We start from the raw sequence: 6,499 nt of genomic DNA, 5'->3' as shown, positions 1-6,499 counted from the left end.
AAAATGAAATTGATCTTCAATTTAATCAGCAGAAAAACACCGATCAAAATTTTTACTGTAGTTTTCAGAGAAGTTTTTATAAAACATTCTAGAATAAAATATTACGTTGAATAGGCTTAAATACCTCTTTAATTAGAAGAAAATTTTAATGTTTTTGAATGATTTCTATTTTTTCACCGTAAAATTCCCCCCCCAAAATATGATAGAATTAAAATACTGTAGTTTAAATTTTGTGAACACGATAAATCTGCTTATCTACCTGTTTGTAACTGTCACAGGAATGGTTGGGTGTGCAGGTATTGTGACTATACTTATAATTAGTTCTCTCTTTAGTCCAATTAGAAACAACACGAAACACGCCAAAATGCCCGAATTCTGTTATAAAATAAATATTTTTAAAAGATGACTAGTTCGGTAGTTTTTCTCCTTCTTCCTTTGTATATATTATAGTACATCACACATAAATCGTTTACTACTAGTATTCTACCTTGATATGCTTTGTTGCATAAAAAGGTAAAAAAAATTATTGATCTTGAGATTCATAAGAACAATACAAATTTGTCAAGAGGGCATACAATACGGTTCTCTAGAAAGATGTAAGGTCAGGTGCCAAATTGTCTGTTACATTTTCATCCATTCTGGCATCAAAGGAAGATATGGCGTAAAAGAAGACGTGACTTTGACATTTCAACGATTTCGAAAAAATATAATTGACTTTTACAACAATAATTTGACTTAAGGAATAACTGTCTTATTTTTCGATTTCATGAAGTGATCAATCGATTGGCTTGCGTGATAATTTGCATAAACGCCGAAGGCGTTTATGCATAAAATTATCACGCAAGCCAATCGATTGATCATCTTCATGAAATTGAAAAATCTGACAGTTATTCCTTATATTTACATGCTTTGATTCCGCCAATCCATGTGCTCCAAACCCTGCTTCTGTCTGGCTGTTTGTCCCGCCCTGCACGTGGTTTTTTTTGGAACCGCGCCAATACATTGATGGGAAAATAAAGTACATTTACAATTGGTAATTTTATCTTGGACAAAGACATTGGAAATGTAAATATTTGAAAGGTCTTCTCATATTTCATCTTTTGAGATGATGTGTAAAATGATAATAAATTTTTGAGAAAATAATCCCGGGCACGTTTAAGCTCTATTAAAAAAACAATCAAAATTGACCAAATGTGGGCATTTTTTTCTCTTTCCATCTCAGCTTTTCCGTCATCAACTTCTCAAACAGTTGGAGGGGATATAGTAATGTCTTTGTGACAGTGTGTATTAGTTTTTCCTTGTGCGAAACGGGTGACATAATTTGAATCGGGATCGCACGCTGTCTTGATTTATGGTATAGATATATTCTTTCGATGGGGCTGCTCCGCTTTGCCATGCCTTTGTCTATGTAGTTGTAATCCAACGTCATCTGCATTTGGTGTTTTAGTCTTCGAATTGATCGATACGCTAGAGCATGCTCCAAGTAGGATCAATTTTTAACAGAGATAAACTACTTGCAAAAAGGTCGATGTTCTACGGATTTTAACAACCCCGTTTGAAATAATGTTTTTGCAAATTCAACAGTAATAACAATGAACTTATTTGTAAACTCAACTTAACATTGGGTTGTGCTTTGTCTGACATATTTGATACCATGTGTTAGGTAATTGTGACTACGGAATACTCCGTATACCTGATATAAAGCTCATTTAAGGTATTTAAAGGCTCATGAAAACATTCCTCCTAAGAACCTAATCCCACATATGGTTTTCCAGGAGTCGGAGTTTTTGTCTTTATCATGACTCGATTTGTTTTGAACAGAACCATTAGATAAATGTTTTACAATACTTACACCCACTGTCCGTTAATGTTTTACAATACTTACACCCACCGTCCATTTAATGTTTTACAATACTTACACCCACCGTCCATTAGATTAATGTTTTACAATACTTACACCCACCGTCCATTAGATTAATGTTTTACAATACTTACACCCACCATCCATTACATTAATGTTTTACAATACTTACACCCACCGTCCATTAGATTAATGTTTCACAATATTTACACCCACTGTCCATTGGATTAATGTTTTACAATATTGACACCCACAGTTCATTAGATTAATGTTTTACAATTCTTACACCCAATGTTCATTAGATTAATGTTTTACAATACTTACACCATCTGTCCATTTGATTAATGTTTTACAGTACTTACCCGAAGTCGATATTACATTAATATTTTCCCCTACGTTTTGAAATGCTGCCGTTACTCTGGTTTCATTTTCACTTTTTTCAAAAATACATTTGTCAGCGTGATTTTGTGCGAATCTTCCAAGTTCGTCACTCCAAATCTTAAATGAATTTAAGTCGGGGGATTGAAATTAAGTAAAAAACATTATTTGAACTTTACATGGAGTAGAGAGTTTTTAGTTCATCTGTAACAGAACGTACCAATTCCTTCATATCTGCTCCTCCTGCATCGTTCCTTTTCTGGTTATGCACCTTTCAAATGTGATAAAGGGATATTTAATCATGAAATTTATCATAACATTTTTATGTAACAGACATAAACTGGCTAATGTACATTAGCCAAACATTAACAAACGCTTGTGTTCTCCGAACAAACCTTCGGGATTCCTGGGGCCGTTTTACAAAAGGACTTACGACTTAAGAAAAAATAATAAATTGCTTTTTACCTTCACATTTCATTAAGAAAAATACAAAAAGCATTTTAATCCAATATTACTCATCGATAACAAGTGGAAATACTATATTTTTGTTAAAAATTTATTAAATGTATAATTGATTTTTAAACACTTGATATGAAAAATACAGTATTCTGATTGGGATAATAAAAACCTCCTACGGCCATGATACCAATTTGGGATATGTCATATAACAACTGCTTGAAATTAAAGAAGTTTGCATGGCATAATGTAAAAAAAAAAGTACCCTTTAAATACACGAAAAGGGTTTTTAAAATTATCTTAATTTAGGTAAAAAAGAAAGAGTGCACATTTAATGTTAAAACATCTAAATGACGAATGAAGTTGTACAGCTGTATATAGAAAATAATGAATTGATATCAATAATTTAGTTTAGACAAACCTTAACAAACTCCTGTAATGTTTCTCTGGAAACATTAGCAAAGATTCCCATGAATAAAGAAGCTGTCAGGAATACCACTGCCGCCGAATGAGACTGCATGTTGTGTTGGATCTGCGGGCACCTGTTGATGTTAATCAATTGTCTTATATAGCATCAGCGGCAGATTTATCTGATTTTCCTGCCCTCTCTAATGTGGACAACTTGAGGTTATAAAGATCCTATGATACAAGTATACGTGTAGGATGTAAAAGTGCTTTATGTTCAATATATAAATGAAAGTTATCAAAAAGTTATTGCAATATTTACAATATCTGTTTTTGATATTTATCTTAAATAATGTCTTTACTGAGTCACTGCCTTATATGAACAAACGTAGGTGGTAAAATAAAAAAAAAATATGGGCTGGTTTCTTCCATCTTTACAAAGTTAAAAGTCAAGGAGTGCAAAGTAGTTCCAGTAGTGATATGAAATCCACTAATTATAATAATTTTCAATAATGTTACAATTTGTTTAAAACAACACGGAGAAAATATCTTGTTTACATTGGTCGATCAATGTCAAAGACGTTCTACTACATTTAAAGCTATATCGTTGGAGAACAATTTTTTAACAGATTTTTTGTAAGCAAGCGTATTTCAAAATGTAGGTATGTAGTTACATGCCACTAGATGTAGATCATTTCCAGTTTTTAAAATGTGTAAAATGGTATGTTTTGTCTGAAGTTCAAAAAAGTAGGTCAATTTCCTTTCAGAACAGGTTGTTGACGTTAAAGGTCAACAAAAAACTACACTTTGTACCAATTAAGACAACTACATCTTTTCTTTTGTCAACTTTATTACTTATTTAGGTGCAGTCCACTTTTACCTGTATAATAATGTCTACGTCTTCCAAATGATTCGGTACTCAAAAGTACTGGGTACGATTACATTTTTAAACAGGGGCAGGCTACTAACAGATAAGTTAATGCTATATATATGATTTTCTATGACCTTGTTTTAAGTCAGTATTTTGCAAAACAATCTCTGGTCAATATAATGACTTTGCAAGTACGATGTATCACTTTTGTTATCTTCTGTTGAAAGGTCATTGTTTTTATTCTAATTTTGATCACGACTCACTGTTGACTTTGTCAATATAGACGGCTCAAAAGAAGTATGACAGGTAGACAGGGGATGCTAACTAGACTCCTGATATCCCACCTCTGGTGTTTCAAGGGATCCATTTTATTTTTATACTGACAACAGTGATAAATGTTCAGGATTTATTAAAAGATACTACATGTATTATTCTGAATCAGTGTTTTTTTAACTGGATATCGAATTTATTTTACGAGTGGGACAAAATGTTTTTTAATATATCTTAAAGAGTGCACACTTATCCAGATTTATCAGAGACATTAGATCCCTGTTTTAACTAAAAACCAAGGTACTGTGGAAATTCCCAATATCTAAAATCAAGAGCATAACTTTCAAGAATGTCTAAAGTGTGTTATCAAATCCTTCTCCTCTGTGGAATAATAATTGGGGACCAATGTTCCTAGATTTTGTAGAACATCTTTTCCAACGAATTTATATCCCCATTAACGTTTATTTTGTGAACATATGGACTTATCAAATCTATCGATTAAAGTAAAAAAGGAAACCCACGAAATTACATTCCGACAAACAAGTAAACATTTGCTTATCCACGAACATTGAACCCCACGAAATAAAATGAAACCAAAGTAAATGAATTCCTTTAGCTTTGAAGGCAATATTTGAAGATTAAGGATGACGTTTACTCAGGTTTCAGAAATCAGAAAGGATATTTTATATTATTATATAGTCTATTAATATTCGCCTCGGTCAATATGAATATTTTTCTGGTGAATAACAAACCATATTCAACACCAAAAGAGTCCATAATTGTATAAAGTATAATACGTTAAATCAAAAATTGTTCTAAATGGATAAAATAATCAAGCTTTAACTCAATATCAATCTAAAATTTTAATGTTTTATTATTCGAAGAAAATAAACAGGAACAAAAATCAATGTATGGTAATGCAGAGGAATTCGGACTAAATTTTTAATTTTCCATTTATTTCTTCTTGCAATATTAATCACAATGTAAAGGTTACATGTATTTTTAAACATCATTTTGCAAATATTAAAGGTGTTAAAGCTCATAGTTTTTTTCAAATAATTGAATGCTATGAGATAAAGAAATTCAAATATATGAACAAAAACCATTCCAGACAACATATCTCAATAATTTGATCATTGACCCCCATATAATATTAATTCTATGAGAATTAGGGCAACAAAAGTATTCTGAGGCTATAAATAATTTAGATTTCTTATCAATCAGATCTTTTAAATATTCAATTCAAAAATGGGGAAAAATATAATTATGACAGAGGAAATTCGGACGGTTATGATTATTAAGTTTATGGCCCAAACTATTATCTTTTCTTTAAATGAAGCAAAGCTGGTCTGTTGCTATAATATTTCATTATTTAAAGAGTTGGTTGCTTCACAGTGGCCTGTAACATACTGCATTTGATTTTACGTAATTACTATATGTATACAAAAAGAGACCTTTTTTGTATATATATAGTGATTACGTAAAATCAAAAACAGTATGTTACCGGCCCCTGTGTGTTGCTTGTAATATTTTGTGAGTGAAGAAAAAATTGGTCATAGTGTGAAAAATTGAGGTATTTTCCGCGAAATACTGAGGGGCCACTAGCATGAAAAGTAGGTCATTGACCTAGTTATTTGAAATTGAAATTTAGCACAAGCATCATAGGTGAACTGTTTGCAATAGGTGGTTTTTCGTTCTTATCACTGCAATTTTTAGTAATCCTGAGAAAAGGTATACCATGAAGTTTCTAAAGATAATTATTCTTTCTAGCACAATCTTTCAATTTTTCCTTTTTGAACCAACTAATGAGATAAGATACTGTAGTATTTAATTTCTAGTTGTTTTTCTGCCATGCATTAGAAGAAATACTTTATAATCTGTAATAATGATTGACTAAGACCAAAAGACAAAGCGGATTGATTGATTGATACTATTGTTTGCAGCTAACTCTAAAGTTTCACGTTTCGTCACGATCTTTTTCGTCAGATGCATCCAGCGTAAACAATTCACGTGATTGGTCAACTAAAATTATCAACATTGATACGGAAATAGTCTGTTGCACGAGCAACCAATCAGGGATAGGAAGAAAGTTCCAGTCGTAAAGATTGCGGTTAGGAGGCGTGTACAATTTACCTTGAGTGCAGCTGTCAACTAGATCGTGAGGTAAGGTGAAACTTTATAGTCAGCTGCAAACAATAGTAATTGATTGATTAATAAATTGATTGAATTACTGTATTACATCCTATGAATGATATTTT

The 6,499-nt window shown here is 31.8% G+C and overlaps 1 long non-coding RNA gene across 1 annotated transcript; it reads right to left on the bottom strand.

Moving 5' to 3' along the window:
• Positions 1 to 2,240: 2,240 nt before the first annotated feature.
• On the bottom strand, positions 2,241 to 3,312 carry LOC134249823 (uncharacterized). Its single transcript, XR_009988361.1, has 3 exons — positions 3,117 to 3,312; positions 2,460 to 2,510; positions 2,241 to 2,359 (listed from the first exon to the last, which is right to left on the bottom strand). It is a non-coding gene; the product is annotated as an uncharacterized LOC134249823 (long non-coding RNA).
• Between the last annotated feature and the right edge of the window lie 3,187 nt (positions 3,313 to 6,499).

The sequence above is a fragment of the Saccostrea cucullata genome, unplaced genomic scaffold, assembly GCF_032062105.1.
Source record: "Saccostrea cucullata isolate Sc308-1 unplaced genomic scaffold, CSIRO_AGI_Scuc_v1 ctg160, whole genome shotgun sequence".
Lineage (NCBI taxonomy): Eukaryota > Metazoa > Mollusca > Bivalvia > Ostreida > Ostreidae > Saccostrea > Saccostrea cuccullata.
Note: the sequence above shows the minus strand (reverse complement) of the source record. Positions and strands in the feature narration are given on the sequence as shown.